This window comes from Carcharodon carcharias, chromosome 13 (assembly GCF_017639515.1).
Source record: "Carcharodon carcharias isolate sCarCar2 chromosome 13, sCarCar2.pri, whole genome shotgun sequence".
NCBI classification, from domain to species: domain Eukaryota; kingdom Metazoa; phylum Chordata; class Chondrichthyes; order Lamniformes; family Lamnidae; genus Carcharodon; species Carcharodon carcharias.
The window spans coordinates 103,728,141-103,746,676 of NC_054479.1; the positions used below are offsets into that span (position 1 = coordinate 103,728,141).

General features: G+C 40.7%; 1 protein-coding gene across 16 annotated transcripts in view; it reads right to left on the minus strand.

The window, feature by feature from the left end:
- anks1b (ankyrin repeat and sterile alpha motif domain containing 1B) overlaps window positions 1-18,536 on the minus strand; it is an 865,501-nt gene that overhangs the window by 35,814 nt on the left and 811,151 nt on the right. The window contains exon 1 of one of the 16 annotated variants that reach the window (XM_041202985.1): window positions 9,205-9,459. The exons of the other annotated variants lie outside the window; for them this stretch is intronic. The gene's annotated coding sequence lies outside the window, so the exon portion shown is untranslated. Of the gene's footprint in view, window positions 1-9,204; window positions 9,460-18,536 lie in introns of those variants that run through there. 16 annotated transcript variants of the gene reach the window in all.

Genomic DNA, 18,536 nt, shown 5'->3' on the forward strand with positions numbered 1-18,536 from the left:
GGTCATGATAATTCTTTCTGAATTACAAACTGTGGTCGAAACGGTATACTCACTGCATGCTAAAGTCTTGTGAGATGAAAGTACATGTGAGTTTAGATGCCCACTTTACTAATAGGCTGGCTTGTCACATTGTATAGAGGCATTATGGCTACCAGTGTTACAGGCCCCAAAGTATCCTGATACATTCTGACACAATAAACAAATGCCATTTTACCTTGTCGCTGTTTGTTTTTTTAACTAAAATGTCTCAGAAGGATATCAGAATGTTTCTTAAAGCAGTTTACTGACTACAAATATCCACTATTTTTCTGTCCGTAACCACCTGGTATGTCAGCTTACATAGAAAATGACAATCATACAGGAATAGCCTTCAATGAGGGCCCCAGTATTTAAATCAAGAATGTTATGATCACAGAGAGGGAGAGAGAGAGAGACAGACAGACAGACAAATAAACAGACAGACAAGAGGAAAGGGAAAACTGATCTGAAGGGCTGACTTCACCACATATTTGCCTTAGAAAGTAAGTTACAATAGAAACTCAAATGTTTCCAGTTTGGTTTTACTTGTATACATTTTGTAATGCTGACAGAATTATGTGAAAATAGAGAATGCACGCATGAGGGAGGAGTGGTGAAAAGTTGTTTTTTGGATTAGAGGAAGATATATAGTCATTGGTTCTCTGGGGGTCAGTATCAGGACCACTCCTTTCTTTGTTATATTGTAATGACCTAGACCTGGGTGTACAGGGTACAATTTAATAATTTGCAGATGACACAAAACTTGAATGTATTGTGAACTGAGGGAAGGAAAGTGATAGGCTTTAAGAGGTCATAGGCTGGTGAAATGAGTGGACACATGGCAGATGAAGTTTAATACAGAAAAAAGTGTGAAGTTATACATTTTGGTAGGAAGAACTAGGAGAGGCAAGATAAAATAAGCGATACAAAGGGGAACAGAAACAGAGACCTTAGGGTATATGTGCACAAATCATTGAAAGTGGCAGGGCAGATCGAGAAAGTGGTTAAAAAGGCATATGGAATCCTGGGCTTTATAAATAGAAACATAGTGTGCAAAAGAGAGGAAGCTATAACAAACCTTTATAAAGCCGTTTGGCCTCGGCTAGAGGTATTGTGTCCAATTCCATGCGCCACATTTTAGGAAGGATGTGAAGGTATTAGAGTGAGTGCAGAAAAATGATTTACAAGAACGATTCCAGGCATGAGGAACTTCAGTTATGCAGGTAGATTGGAAAAGCTGGTGCTGTTCTCCTTAGAGAAGATTAAGAGGAGAATTGATAGAGGTTTTCAAAGTAAGGAGTGGTCCAAACATTGTAAATAACAAGAAACTGTTGCGATCCAAAGGACATCAATTTAAGGTGTTTAGCAAAAGAACCAATGGAGGCAAGAGGAAAAACTTCTATACACAGCGAGTGATTGGAATGCACTGCCTGAGTGTGTGGTGGAGGCAGATTCAATTTTGGCTTTCAAAAGAGAATTGGATAAGTACCTGAAGATAAAAAAGTTTGTATACCAAGGGGAAAGGGCAGGGGAGTGGGACAGGCCGAGTTGCTCTTGGAGAGAGCTAGCGGTGGACACGATGGGCAGAATGACTTCCTCCCAAGATGTGATCATGTGGGGCTGTAACTTCCTCAAAGTGGCAATCAGCATTGGATTGCCACTCGTGCCCACTTACCTATGCCAAATTTCTTCTGTGCCTGTCTCGCCCAACCTTCCAACTCAGACCGGGTGAGATCCAGGCAGCGCAGCTATCTCTGAAGTCCAGCACTATCAAATTGAAGGAGGACATGCCCCCTTTTTTACAGCACTAGCTGCCGTAAAGCAGATAAGTTTAAAGGGTTCATTGAAATTGACAGTTCAGGGAGAAGGTAAATGCCTAAAATAAGTGAAAAGGATTTGGGGGTTGGGGGTGTTGGAAGGTCAGGTGGGGATAGGGGGGGGAAGGGTCAGACATGGGGGTGTTGGGGGCAGTCAGACATCTGTGGGGTGGGGGGGGGTGGAGTCGGACATGGGAAGGGTGTGGGGGCTGTTAGACACCAGGAGGGGTTGGGGGGAGGTCAGATATCATGTGGGGGAGGGGGTTGGATATCTGGAGGGGGTGGGGGTGTTGCAATTTCAGGGGAGGGAAGATGGGTCAGACATGGGGTGGTGGGGAACAGGTTTGGGGGTAAGAGCCAGGCCTGCTGGGGGTGTCGGGTGAGGAGTCCTGTGAGGGTGGGGGGAATCCCATGGGGGGGGTTGGCGGGTGGTTAGTCAAGGAGGAGGGAGTCCCCTAGGGGGTTGGGGCTGCAGGGGGAGACCCGTGGAAGGATCGGCCTTGGTGTTTACCATAGTTACCCAGAAGTTAGAAGAGGTTTTAATTCTTCTAACTGTTTTTGGGTAACTATTGGTATAACCCCGGCAGAACCATCCAAAGTTTGCGATTTAAGCCGCATTTTTGGATGGTTCCCAGTGCAGTGCAACTGTCCAGAGGAAATGTACACTTCTGGGCAATTGCCATGCAAACCCTTACTTGGGAACTTCCCAGGGGGATTCCCCAGTGCATCTTTGGGGTACCCCCCCTCAAATCTGATGCTGAGGAGCTCGGAGGTCATGGCCCTCTGAATAAAAGAAGATATCTTGATGAGCAGAGACCAGAATGCATGCATAACTAGATATTCAAATGTGGGCCAGGCATGTAATTATGCTGTGCCCAAATTTCCTTGCTCATTTGAATGTATCTGTCGCTTTCTGCCTCTGAATGCAACTTGACTCACTATAATGGCTCTGTCCCAGGCTGAAAAGCCATTCAGAAGTGTTCAAAACAAGTCTTTACTTTAGCTCAGAATTTTAGGCGCTGCAGGAAACACATCCAATTTTCTTGTATTACTATGTTACTATTCTTGTGTTTTAAAAAATTTATCCTCACTAAATCATGTACTATATTTTCCATTTCTTTAAATGCATTTTTATGGCATAAGTCACAGTAAAAACTGAAAAGCTTCATTGAGTCCTAAGCATGCTTTGCCTAACGCGAATGAGAGCCGACGGCTTGAAACTTTAATTTTAACACTTAAAGGAGGAATATATACTTCCCATGGAACCCAATCGTTTGTGCTGATTTCCACTTATTTATGCCCATTCATACATTCTGGTGTATGTTGTAATCAGATTGGAAGAGAACTGGCTGTGAATAGACATTGGTACATGAATGAGGGCAATTTTGGGTGCAACTTCCTGATTGCAATCACACAGGAAATTTCACCCCTTTTAAATCTATTTTATTTTGAATTCAAAAACTTAAATCCCACCCTAAGGCCTTTCAACCTCTTGCTAAAATAAGCAGAAGTAACCATTACAGAAAGGCCATCCCAAAAACTAGTTCGATCCACCTCTTTGGTCATTCAATGCCAGATACAAGGACACATCTGACTTAAGAAATACAATTCAAATATCCGGTGGTGTGATCACTCAATGGCAACTCACCATGCTTAATTACAAGACGGCAGGCTTCTCAGAGAGTTAGGAAGAACTTTGTTCATCACTGGCATTTTTTCAAAACAGGATGAGATTTTGGTGACAAAAGCTACTTTTGGCAAGCAAAAGCCTTCATTTTCTGTAATTCGCACTGCAAAGGTTAAGCATTGTATTTCTTATTTCATCTGCATTTTATAAAGCTGGCTTCCCACCATGAAATAAAAGTTAAGATACACCCCCATACTGAGGGGAAGCACTAGGTAGAGGTCGAGCTACTTCCCCACAGAATGAGAAGAAAAATCATAGGTATTTGTTTATTGTAAGTAAATGTCTTCTTTAAGTGGTTGTACAATTATTCTCTTACAATTTATTCACTCTGCCAACAGTGGATGTCCAAAGCAACTGTGAAGTGGAAATGTAAAGGAACACATTACATACTTAACCCTGGGTGTTGGGCTCAGCTGGAGTTTCAGCTTTGGCTGCAGGTTAGTGTGCTGCTCCCACAGTTGATCATCTCGATGGGATGTACCTCTTTTTTTCATTTTAAAACTTTACTGAAATATTTATACAGCTTTTCTTGAAATCAGTTTAGATGATGCCAATCTTATTAGCAGCATCCAAAGCATCATAGTCTGGGTGTACCAATCTCAAAGCAAATTAATTACTCTCAAACTGAGTCAATGGCCTCTAAGCAATAAAAGTAGCATTAATGTTCTCTATAATCATTAGATTACTATTGAACACTAAGGACTTGGCTTAGTGTTTGTCCATTGTAAATGGTCATCTGCAATATCTGGGTTTAATATAAAATTAGAGCTGATTATATCTTAAATTTAAAGCAGAAGACAACCATTAGCAAGAAAGCTCCCTTATTAATGGATCATAGGACAAGAAGCATCATTATTTTTCATTTTTTCTAAGCACAGAAGTTGAATATTAGATTGCCATCAAGCTGAGTGATGTTAGCGCTGCGATTTTGAACATAGTCTACTTGGTCAGTATTGTCCATCATCAGTACTATGCTCTCTCTCCAAGGTCAGGTACAATGTCGAGTAAAACTCCAGTTTCTCTCCATCAATAAGGTAACTTAACCCAAACCTCAGAAGAACATCTCCTTCTGCACTGGTGTGATTTTTTTCCATTTCTCACACTATCCATTCTTTGCCAAAATTGTACCAAATAGCACTGAGTTGTGGGCAATTTTATTCTGTGAGCCCTAAGTTCTGGATCGAGACTTATTTCATGAAAGGTTCTTAAGCCAGCAGACCAGGAGGCTTCTACTTCATCAGTCTCGGCTGAATTCAAACCAGAGTCCTTGATGCAAAGAGATAGAGTGTTAACCCACTATGTGAATGTATTCATTCATTGAAATATTCCTGAAGTTGTACAGAGCCTCCAACAACTGGTTTAATGCTGTCTCTGGCAAATGAGGGGTTACTTATTTCATCTCGTTTCTATGTTTACAGTCGTTTAATTTCATTGAATTTCTATCTTCATTTAATGCAGGGTTAATTTATTAACACACCAATTAACCCCAAAGTCTAACTAAAATGAATAAGCTCATAAACCATCTCTGTTATTATCTTCCGCTGTAAATGCACAGCAAAGGGATCAGTGTCCAGAAGAAAGAAATATTAACTATCAATCACAGATTTAACTAGTATCAAAATGCTAGCTGGTTTGGTGCTTCTACACACACACAAAAATTAATTTACATGCGTACATGAACATCAGAACAAATGCAAATAATGAAAACTTGAAATTAAAATTAGAAAATGCTCGAAGCATATGTCAAGTATCTTAGTGTCTGGAAAGGGAAAAAACACATTGTTCTAGGTAGATATCCTTCATTAGAACTGCAAAAAGGAATGCATGCGTAACAGCCCCTTTACAAAATTATCAAAATAAATAGACAGGAACAAAATACGAGCCTGGTATGCTAAGTTCATTACAAAAAACAGTTGATTAATTTAATAGTCTGTTAACTGGCATCTTAAACAGATATTTTCAAAAGAGGTAAAAAGTGATGGACATCTGAGATTGCAAAAGATCAATAAACAAGGGAAGAAATGTACACATAGGAGAGACTTGAAGCAAATTGGAATGCACATTTAAGTCGAAGATTTGATTGCAATTCAAACTAGAGGGCTGCAAAGTTTTCAGAAAGATGATAAAACTGTACCTGAAGTCTCTGGGAAGCTGTAGCTGGTATTAATGAAGGAGTGAATTAGTTCGTAGTAGAAGGAATGGTCCCTTCACAGAGACACTGGCATTTGGATATAGTAGAATTTGGAAATAGTGAAACAAAAGATCTTGTGGATGTAGAAGCTACTGAGATAGGCGAGAACAAAAGAGGTCATACTGCTCTATGAGAAGGGAGGGAGAGTCAGAATGGAGAGACAGGAAATGGGCCAGATATGGCCAAGTGCCTTGTCTAACACCAGGTCATTATACTGCACTGCATTCACTGCTTACAATGCAGACTCCTTTATTTAGCATGGGTGGCATGCCGGATTCAGCTGAATCTGAATCCAGACATGAAAGGATAATGTTTTACTACACAGATGAATCCAATTCATTAGATTTTGTGCTGTGTACACAGAATAACTTTTGAGGTTTGGGACTACAGCTCAAGATAGAAAATAAGCCAATAATCAATGGAGGAATGAAGTAATGTGAATTAAAAGATGATCAACTGCTTTTCACCAATTGCAATTGAAGCTATTTGTAACGTAACAGGAATACCTTGTTTGAATATTTGAAATAATGAAAGTTGATTATACTTTTCAGCAATGTTATTGCAATTATGGCAATGCTCTATTGCAACAACAACCAGCATTTATAGAGCATCTTGAACAGTAAAATACCCCAAAATGCTTTACAGGAGCATTATCAAAATCTGACACTGAGACGCATGTGATATTAGGAGAAGTGTTAAAAAGCTTGATCAAAGCAGTAGGTTTTAAGAAGCATCAATAAGGAGGAGTGAGAAGTAAAGAGGTTGAGGAATTCCAGATCTTAGGGCCTAGGCAGCTGAAGGCATGGTCACCAGTGGTAGAAGAATTGTAATCAGGGATATGCACAAGGAGTGAGGAGATCTCGGAAGGTTGTAGCAAGCAGAGGTTACAAAGATAAGGAGGGGCAAGGATGTGGAGGGATTTGGAGGAATGTATTTGAGTCCTCATTTCTCCAATGTTATGTTTTGTACTCTTCCATAATACAGAACAAACATTGTGGTGGAAGCAAGGTGAGCAAAAATAAGTTGCTGCATTATCATTTCTTAAGCAAAAAGTTTACCATCATTCCTGGTGCTGTTGTTAATCTTTAGTAGGGCTTTGTATGCAACAGGGCTTATATAAAAAGTTCAGGCTTTCCTTAACTAAACCAGAGGCTGATAAAATACATAATATAAAATAAAAAAAGAAAATGCTGGAAATACTCAGGTCTGGCATCATCTGTGGAGAGAGAAACAGAGTTAACGTTTCAAATCCGTATGACTTCTTCAGAGCGTCCTCAGTATTTAGCGTCTATCAAAGGCTGAAAAAGTTAGTGATTAATTCACTGTAACCATGTTTTAGAATAAACGACTAATGCATATATGAGTGTTCAATAACACAAAAACCATAAAGGTATGAGCTACCTTATAGACAGGTTTATTTCTTTGATTTTTTCTCTCTTTATTTCTCCTTTCATGAAGGTGGCTGATGTTAAGGTCCAGTTTGAGAGGTACTGGCCGCCCTCCAGTACGTTACCCAAGTAGTAAAAGCCTATGTAGCGAATTAGGTGGACAATTTCACCATTCAGGCCAGCACAACTGTGTCTTATTCTGTTCCCAAATGTTGCCCACATACATAACTTTCCAAATAGTGTTACTGGACATTGAAGTAGAGAGAAAATCTAAGCTGATTTTCATTTTTACTATCACAGGGACTTGGAGCTAATTATAGTGCCTCTTTTCTTAATGCCACCATGGCCGAGATCGGCTAACTGAGCACAGAAGTGGTGCCAACTCTGGACCTTCTTCATCCATACAGTATAGCACAATACTACACCATGGGCAGAAACTTCCCCCGTTGTGGGGGGGGAGTTGGGCGGGAGCGAGCGCGAACCTGATCGGCGCCCCTGATCAGGTACATGCCGCCATTTTACGTGGGTGCGACAATTAAGGCCCACCCGGTATGATACACACTCAGAGGCACTCTGCACTCCCTGTGCGGGCGGGGGGTTGTGCTCTTTTGCGTACACACACGCAAAAGAGTGCAGAAATCTCCTTGAGGCACGGAGGTGCCTCAGGGAGATCAGTTTAAGTTTTGAAAAATGTAATAAAGATAAAAAAAAGAATTTTAAGGACATGTCCCCTCATGTGAAACTATCACATGAGCTGGGACATGTCCATCAATTTTTTAAAAAAATTTTACGTAATTAATAAACACTTCATGAAACCTCATCCCGACTGTGGATGGGGTTTCATGAAAAATGTGAAGGCCGCCTGGGCTCTTCACCTGCCCGCCAACCTTAAGATTGGACGGGCAGCATCCTAAACAGCCTTAATTACTTTGTTAATGGCCTTAATAGGACTTTGACAGTTCGGCAGGCACGCAGCCAATGAACTGACAATCTAAATGACGTGCGGCAACGTCAGGATGCCCGTCGAACGTCACCGCGTGTCATTTTACGCGTCGGCGAGAGGTCCCCGCCCCCGCTCGCCAACAGGGATTCTTCCCCATAAAGGCCATTTGCCAACGTAATGAAAGTGAGTTTAGTGAAACTAATTTCGACAAATCATTTGGAAATCAAATTATAAGTACAACTTATGCAGTATTTTTTTTAAAGAGGACTATCATTTAACCATTACAATAAAATACCTTCAAAAGCAGAGGGCTATTAGCTCCACTCATTAAACATAATCATAAATGGAAAAGACAGGCCCATGAGGCAAGAATGAAGTTACATCATCAGTCATCTATTTGGCATTTAAAAAAAACAATTTGATTTCAATACCAAGTTAATTTGCTTTTAAATCTCAAAGGAATTATACTAAGCAACTTGCAATAATGATTGTTCTGGAGGACAAAGAATGCACAGGAAACAGACAGACAAATTTTTCATGACGTGATTCATACTGCAGCAATTAGATGATTTGTTCCTGGTTGGTCTCATGCTGCAATAGAGCTCTAACTTTTCAATGCCGCTATTTCTAAAATGATCAATTTATATTTGTATAAACACAGGTATAATTATCTGTTTTGCATTGTAATTAACTTCTAATAAATGACAAATCAAATTTTAAATTAACAAGAGTAATAATTGAGCTGGAGCATGCTACCAGGTTGCAGCGAGATTAATTTTGATAGGAAAAATGGCCTTTTCTTCTTTCTGGTTCCATATGTCCTTTCTCATAACAGAATCAAAGGGTTCTGATAACATTGCATAAACCAAAGCAACGAAGCTCAAGCAGTTTATATATATATATAAAAAAAATTGGAACTATTCAAGACAGTGTTACAGTTTCTAACTCCCTATTGGGCTGTCAATTGGGTGGTTTCATTTGCTACTGCCACCCAATACCACCTACAGCTGCCACAGCATGCAGCGAGACACTACCAAAGAACTGACAGACAGGATGAAATGCAGATTGTTTTTCTTCAGCATTTCATATGCATATTCAATGTCTTATAGATATTACATTTACATTGTGCTGGAATTAAGAAAACATACATCAGTACATACCAGCAATCAATGGATTAATCATTGTCCTTTTGGTGTTGGCTGGCCTTCTGTTCCTTGGGCTGATCAATACCTTAAGTCCTCCCTCACTAAAAGCAAAGCTTATTAACTTATACCACATTCATTCTCTGATCATGGATTTTGGTACATCTTTCCTCACAATATTTTCTTTTGGTATCGTTCCTGCTATCCTGCATAGCTTTTTTAGCTCGAGCTGTGAGGATAGAATGTCTCACTCTGGCAGCTGCGAATGCTGCTTCCTGATCGGCTGACAGTTGGTAATGCTTTGTCCTCTTGAGACACGGTGCTGTGCATGTGTGCAGTGCTCCATGGACCAGCTGAGAACTGGCAAGTCTCACCCAGTGAGTGCAGGCGAGCTTAATTGACAGCTATGGCTGGGATTTAAACTCACCATCCCCCACATTGAAGCTTTTCTTTTCTAAATAATTGTTAAGAACCTTTTAAGATATTGCCTGCTTTCCTTCACATTTTGTGCATTTCTTTCAATAAGCTGTTTGTAAACATGAGGGGCCACTAAGGGTACACTATACTGTAAGTAATTTGAGATTTCCTCAGAACATGAAAGACACTGTATAAATGCAAGTTCCTCCTTCGCTTCATAACTGCAGCATTAAGGTGAAGCAGAATTGCTTGACATTAATACTATCGTTATAAGATGAATACGTCCTAAGATTTCTTTGACTATTTAAGCAGCCTTTGACATCTGACTGTGAACCAGAAGTCATCATTTTTCTATTTCACCAATTAATTTAATTTAGTTTCTTCCTCTCTCTTGGAAACTGACAGCTTAGGGCCAAAGAGGAATTGCCCAAATAGCGACACCAAATTGACAGACACAGAGTGCATTTCAATCATTATCTGGGGTCTGAAGCCGACAGTGCAGAGAATGAATGCTGCTCCAATAATAGCCATCAGTCCTGAGAAGATGGTTTCTTGTTGGGAATGTTAATGACACCAGGGAACGATGTACAACACGCTCCATTAAAGTAATGAGACTGAAGAGTTAAATCTTCAGATTTTAATACAATTTCTTATGAGCTAGATGCAACTGCCTTTAGCTATTTTCTCTTAAGAGCCACAGACTGAAAAATGTATTATTATCTGTTGTGGATAGAATCATTTGATGATAGACCAGTCTTAATTTGCTTTCAAAAAAGTTGCAAATTTTGCAAGCAAACAATTTCAGTGTACAATTCATAGTGAAAGAATGATGATTTCTAAATGCATTTTACACAAAATAAAAAATAAATCTGCTAATATCTGAAACTTTAGATCTTTAAGTACAATGGCTGTGGTTAATGTATTTTTGTAAGAACATAACTAAATTTTCCATATTAAAAGTATTAGTATTCATGAATATTCTAAAACCAATGTATTAATGATAAAATAACAATAATTTAAAGGATTTATTCTAAGGCAGATACGATCAGACCTTTCCTTTGAAATTACCTCAACCAACAGTTGTTTTAAATGTCATACATCTAATTGTTACTGATGGTAGAATTATCACTTCATAAATACCCTGTATTAACAGTGCTGAAAGGTTCTTTTATGCTATGAAACTGCAGGTGATAGAAAATACACGGTTTCTTCACCCTCAACTGCACGTGTAAATATAAACTGCCTGACTTACCCTCTTCTGGCGACAGAGACCCACTATAAACAACCACTTGATTCTTTGGCCTCTCCTCTGCTCCGTGTTTCATGCAAATCAACACTATCAGAACGTAAACAATGGAAAACAGCATCGGGATAATTGCATTGCGATGCTCTCCTGCAACATAAAACCGTTTCTAGATATTCTACCACATGATCTAACAATAGGATTAATGCTTAAAGGGGGAATTGTTTCTCAACTAGCCACTGGAGAAACAGTTGGATATTACAGCAGTTTAGCATATAGCATGACACGAGGATCTGCGTGTACCTTTTCACCAATGGTATTTTGCCATTGTCCATGTGATGAATGCTTGACTGAAACCTTTCAAAAAAGCACTGCTTGCAACAGTCTTGCTAACTCTCTCTGTTCTGGAGATGGTTAAATATTTTTGATTACCCAAACAGTTAATGCTAGAGGGCGACATCTTTGTTCTATCTTATCCAGATTACCAAATGTATCACATCCAGTGCTGATGAAAAGCTAAATAGTAATTTGGAAAATTCAAAAGAATAACTTGCATAAAAGGGACTAATCTCAACTTATTGATTATAACAATTTTATATATTATTTATACCTTGCAAGTACAAATCCAAAAGGCTCACTTGGAATCATATAACCTTATAGTACAGGCAGTATACTTTGGTCCATTGCACTTGTTTTGAATCTTCAATTAGTCTTGATCCCCGGTTCCTTTTTTTTTCGAATATTTATCCAGCTTCCTTTTAGAAGTTGTTATAGATCCTGCTTCAATCATTATTTCTGATACCACATTCTATGGCATAACAATCCTCTGAAATAAATCACTTCATTTCTCCCTTCATTCTTCTTGTGATAGTTAAATCTATGCATTCTCATTACCAACTCGTTAGCCAATGAGAACAGTTTTTTCCTATTGATCAAAATCTCTCCAAATTTTGAGCATCTCTGCCAGGTTGTCTCTTGGCCTTTGTTGTTTTGGTGTTAACAATCCAGTTCCATAACCAAAGCTTCTCATCCTGATAAGTCCCATCTACACCCCCACCCTTTACATGACCTTCCTAAAATAGGGCAATATAAATTAGGTCATTTAAAAGTGAAACCAGGAACACTTCCTCACACAGATAGTAGAATTTTGGAATTCCTTCTTCCAAAAGGCCAAGGAGGCTGGGTTAATCGCAGCTTTCAGGACTGAGATTAACTGCTTTTTGTCAGGCAAGGGTATCAGGGGATATGGAGCTATAGCTAAATGGGAGCTGAAGTACAAATCATTCATGATCTAATTGGATGGGAAAACAGGCTCAAGGGCCTAAGCAGCCTACTCCTATTCCTATGCAACAGCAGTCTAACAAAGAATTTGTATTGGTTTAGTATGAACTCTTTGCTTTTGTACTATCTATGCCAACTGGTAAGCCTAAGGATGTCACATATTTCCTTTTACAACTTTATCATCATCCTGACCTCACCACTGCCCTCTACCCTAGTCCCAACTTATATTTAGAATCACTTTTCTGCGCAATGACTTTTCTAGAGCTACTGAAAATAAATGGATCCCAAATAAAATTCATCAGACTTACATTCGCATAAAGGATAGCCCCAAGAAAAGCCTACCTACTCCTATGTGGACAATACAAGCGACAAAAATCAGAAAAGTGGACACTGGATAACTCATTGGTAATATGTATCACAACTTGTCAATTATAGTTTTTAATACATGGAAAATCATTTGAACGAAGGGATCTTGTTTTTTCACTTCTCATATATAATTCCAATTTTATGCTGAAATGTCGAACTAGCATTTCAAGACTTGCATACACTTTCATGAAATATGCTGCCATTCATCACTTACAGTAAATGTTGAATGATTTTACCATGGGAACCATCAAAATCGTGCCCTCCTTTTATCATCATATGACATCCAAATAAATGTAGCAGGGCCAATGGCTACTGGTTTGTTATCAGGCCAAGAAATCCTGGCTGATTTTTCAGATTGGCTCAGATGCCAATTGTTGTAATTCCATTGTTAATTAAATCAGCATTGACTAGGAATTGAAACTGGGATCTTCCTGATCGGTGTGGCTCATTGCCAGAGCAGGAAATCTATTTTAACCTTCTCTACTAGAGACCGAAAGAACAACTTTTAAATTCAGCAAAGAACAATGCTACCGGCAAACCTCTGGTCCTTTAGTAGTTGTGCCGGCTTTGACTTTGAAACGATACTGATGATACCCTGCTGTACCTTGCAATCACCTCTCATGATCCCTCCACTGCCTATGATTTGTTGCTCTGTTGCCTGATATTAACAACAGCAACTTGTGTTTATATAGTGCCTTTTAGTAAAATGTCAATGACACCTCAGAAGAAGGTTAGCAAAATTTGACACCAAGTCACATAAGGATATTAGGGCAAACCAAAAGTTTGGTCAAAGAGGTAGGCTTTAAGCAGTGGCCTAAAGAAAGAAAGATTGGTAAAGGGGCGGAGAAGTTTAAGGAGGGAATTCCAGACTTAGGGCCTTGGGAACTGAAGACATAGTCATCAATGGTGAGGTGAATAAATTTTTGGATGTTCAAGAGGCCAGAATTAGAGCAGCACAGATTTCTCAGAGGGTTGTGGGGTTGGCTGAGATTATAGAGATAGGAAGGGGCATGACCTGGAAGGGTTTGGAAACAAGGATGAGAATTTTAAAACTGAGGCACTGCTTAACTGGGAGTCAATGTAGATCAGCCAGTAGAGGGTTGATGGGTGAACAGGACTTGATGCAAGTTAACACAGGGGCAGCAGAGTTTCAGATGAGCTCAAGAACACCGAGGGTAGAATGTGGGAGGCCAACCAGGATTTCACTGCAATAGTCAAGTCTAGATGTAATGCAGGCATGGATGAGGCATGGATAAGGGTTTAAACAGCAGACAAACTGAAGTAAGAGTGGAGTTAGACAATGTTACAGAGGTTGAAATAAAAAATAGTGATGGTGTAGAAATGTGGTTGGAAGCTCATCTTTAAGCCAAATATGATACCAAGATTGCAGTCAGCCTGGTTCAGTTTCAGAGAGCTGCCAGGGGAGGGATGGAGTCGATGGTCAGAGAATGGAGCTTGTGGCAGGGACCAAAGACAATAGCCAGGATTTTCCAGCCCCGTCATGCTGGGACCCACTGTGGGAGATTCGGTGACCCAGCCAAAAGTCCACTAACTTATGGTGGGACCCAACGATCCCAGTGGTGGGTAGGAATAGAAGACCCCACGCAATGGCTTTGGTCTTCCCATAGTAAGAGAGCAGAAATCTCCTTCAATTAAGTATTGGGATGATTAAAGCTATTTCTTCAGACCTGTCACAAATCCTAGTCCCCAGTCATGAATTCCATCTTCCTCCCTGCTGCTGCCATTGGTTCAACCAGACTGTTCACACCAATTTGACCATGACTCTAGCTCCATATCCCCCCCATCATCAAAATCACTTACTTCTACTTTCATAATATTGTTAGTCTCCATCCCTGCCTCAAGGCCAGGAGGAGTGTGCAGCAGGTCAGGATCACTGTGAATCTGACCGGGAGTGTGCAGTGGGTCAGGATCACTATGAAGCAGATCGGGAGCATACAATCGGTCAGGGTCACTGTGAAGCAGATCGGGAGGAGAGTGCATTGGGTCAAGATCACTGTGAAAAAGATCAAGAGTGTGTAGCAGATCTGGATCACTGTGAAGTATATTGTGAGGAGAGCACAATGAGCCAGGGTCACTGTGAAGCATATTGAGAGTGGGTAGCAGGTCAGGATCACTGTGAAGTATATTGTGAGGAGAGCATAACGAGTCAGGGTCACTGTGAAGAAGACTGGGATCAATAAGGTGGTCGGGGGGGAGTGGGGGTGGTGGGGTGGCAGGTAGAAATCAAAATGTGATATTACAGTAAGGCCATGAGTTGATTGGCTGGTGAGTAATATTTATTTCTCTTTCTCCAAAGTTAGAAAATTAGTTTAAGGAGCTGTGAAATTAATTATTTTTGGATAAAAAGGGTGAAATAAAACATTTCAATTAACCTCCCTATATTTAAGTGACAACAGAAGAGAGAGGTGAGTCATTGGTGAGTCTATTTTTTTTAAGTAGTAAGTTTTATTATGTAAGAGATGGGGAAATGGCAGGCCAGCTTTGACCCCTGGAGTGCACATCCTGTTCCAGGTGAGAACTACAGGATATTTCCTGTGTCCTGGATAACCATATGTGCAAGAAGTACTGTTAGCTGCAGAAGCTTGAGCTCTGGGTTTCGAAGGTTGAACTGTAGCTGGCATCACTGTGGTGCATCTGCAAGATTGAGAGCTTTGTTGATAGCGCAGTTATAGATGTGGTCACCCTACAGCTTAGGAAAATGCAGGGATAAAGGGAATGGATGACCACGAGGCAGTCAAAAAGAAATAAGCAGGTAGTGCAGGAATCCCCTGAGTGCATCTCACTCTCCAACTAGTATTTAGTTCTGAATGCTGATGAAAGTGATGGTTCATTTGGGAAGTGCAGCCAGAGCCAAATCCATGGCAACACAGTTGGCTCAGCTGCACAGGAGAGCAAAAAGATGACAGAAAGAGCAATAATGAAAGGAGATTTAATAGTTAGGGGAACAGACAGGCATTTCTGCAGCTGCAGACATGAATCCAGAATGGTATGTTGCCTCCATCATGCCAAGGTCCAGGATGTCACTGAACAGCTTCTGAGGACCCTGAGAAAGTTGGGGGGGGGGGTGGGGGGGGGGGGGGTAGAGAGGGGGGTGTGTGAACAGCCAGTTGTAGTGGTCCACATTAGTACCAACGACATAGGCAGAAAGAGGGGTGAAGTCCTGCAGTCAGAATTTAGGGAGCTGGGTAGGAAATTAGCAAGTGGGACCCCAAAAGTAGTCATCTCTGGATTACCCCCACATAGAAATAGGAGGATAGAGCAGATGAATATGTGGCTGGAGAGATGGCGTCAGAGGATGGACTTTAGATTCTTGGGACACTGGGATCAATTCAGGGGGAGATGGGATGAGGTGGGTTGTACCTAAACAGAGCCAGGATCAAGTTCCTTGTAGGGTGATCTGCTACTGCTACTGGAGAAGGTTTAAACTAACTTGGCAGGGGTGTAGGAACCATGAGGGAATACTAGAGAGGGATACCAAGGTGCAAAAAATATTGGGAGACACAGATAGTACTAAAGTAGGAAATAGTAAGGTATAAGGTTGGGTAACAGGGAAAGTAATAAAAATTAAATTAGGATTACAATGCATGCATGCGAATGTACTGAGTGCAGCAAATAAGATTGGTGAGTTGCAGACACAGATAGCCACATGGAAAGATGATGTTGTGATGATAAGAGCAACCTGGCTCAAAAAAGGGCAGAACTGAGTATTAAATATCCCTGAATACAGGGTGTTCAGGAAAGACAGGAAAAGAAGAAAAGGAGGGGTGGTGATATTGATTAAGAAGAACATTGCAGTGCTGGAGAAGGAGGATGTCTCTGATGGGTCAGGGACAAAATCTATTGGACTAGAACTAAAGCACAAAAAAGGTGCAATTACATTGTTCGGTGTAGTCTATAGGCCACCAAGATGTAGAGGAACAAATCTGCAAGGAAACCACAGAGGTGCAAGAATTGGAGTAGTTATAATAAGGGATTTTAATTCTCCGAATATAGACTGGGATAGCATTAGTGTAAAAGGCAGAGAGGGACAAAAGTTCCTAGAGTGCGTTCAGGAAAATTTTCTACAGCAGTTATGTTTCCAGTCCAACAAGGAAAGAAGCATTGCTGGACCTGGTTCTTGGGAATGAGGTGGGACAAATGGATCAAGTGTCAGTAGTAGAACATTTGAGGGACAGTGATCATTGTATCATAAGGCTAGGTTGGTTATGGAAAAGGACAAACTGCAATCCAGAGTAAGAATAATTAACTGGGGGAAAGCCAACTTCAATGGGGTAAGAATGGATCTGGTCAAGATAAAATAGAATCAAAGATTATTAGGCTGAACTGTAACTGAAGGGAATGTCTTTAAAGAAGAGGTAGTTCAAGTACAGTCAAGATATATTCCCACAAAGGGGAAAGGTAGGTTAAACAAATCCAGAGCTCCCTGGATGATGAAAGAGATAGAGATTAAGATGAAGCAGAAAAATTGCATGTGGCAGATGTCAGGTGGATAATAGAACTGAGAACCAGGCCAAATAAAGAAGGTTCAGAGGGGAATTGAAAAAGCAAGTAAGAGTGGCAAAGGGGCAGTATGAGAAGAAACTGGCAGCAACCTAAAAGGGAACCCAAAAGTCTTTTGTAGACATATAAATAGTAAAACGGATAAGAGTAGTTGGGCCGATTAGGGACCAAAAAGGAGATTATGCATGGAGTCACAGGGGCATGGCTGAGGTATTAAATGAATGGTTTGCATCTGTCTTTACCAAGGAAGAGGATGCTCCCCAGCTCATGATGAAAGTGGTGGTAGTTCAGACACTTGAATGGTTTAATCGATAAGGAAAAGGTGTTAGATAAGCTGTCTGTACTTCATTTTGAAAAAGGACCAAGGAGGGATGAGATCCATCTAAGGATACTGAGGAAAGTGAGTGTGGAAATTGCGGAAGCACTTTTCCAATCTTTGTTAGACTCAGGGGTGGTGAACTTGAGGACTGGAGAATTGGAAACATTACACTCTTGTTCAAAAAGCTGGTGTAATGATAAGCCCAGTAACTACAGGCCAGTCAGTTTAACCTCAGTGGTGGGGAAGCTTCTAGAAACAATAATTCAGGACAAATTTAATAGCCACATGGACAGATATGGATTAATTAAGGAAAACTAGCATGAGTGTTTTAAGGGAAAATCATGTTTAACTAACTTGAGTTTTTGATGAGGTAACAGAGAGGATTGATGAGGGTAATATGCTGTTGATATGGTGTACATGGGCTTCCAAAAGGAATTTGTGACAGTGCCGCACAAGAGGCTTTTGGGCAAAATTATGGAATAAAAGGGTACAGTAAGAAATTGGCTGAGTGACAAGAAACAAAGAGTAGTGGTGAATAGTTGTTTTTCGGACTGGAAGAAGGTCTATAGTGGAGTGCCCCACAGAACTACCTAAGAAATAATAAATGACAGACCATGGTGTTTTGGGCACAATTTCAAAATTTTCAGATGTTGCAAAACTTGGAAGTATTGTGAACTATGAGGAGGATAGTGTAGAACTTTAAAAAGAGAGCGATTGATAGGATGGGTGGGCAAGTGGCAGGTGGAATTTAATGCAGAGAATTGTGAAGTGATTCATTTTGGCAGGAAGGACGTAGAGACACATTGGCCAGGATTTTCCGTGCCCGCCGGTGTTGAGCATGTTCAGTGGTGTGAGTGGACAATAGATCGGTTTCACGACAGTGTGAAACCAGTTTGCGATCGTCCGCTCAGCCCACCAATGGCGGGCCGCATTTCCCACCATCAGACGTGAGAACCTCATTGTAATACATCTGAATATCATTATTAGGCCAGCTCGCCAGAATCATCCCCCCCAATCCCGCTGGATCGTCCAACCACCCACGTTGGCAGGAAAGAACATCAATGTGTTTCACAACAGCATATAAAAGGTGTGCATTTGGTGGGCTGCAGTTTGAGGGGCACTCAGAGATGAGTGCACAGTAATGTTGCACAGCACTCACCAGAGCCACCTGTTGGTTTGCGCTGCATTTGGGGGGTGGGGGGG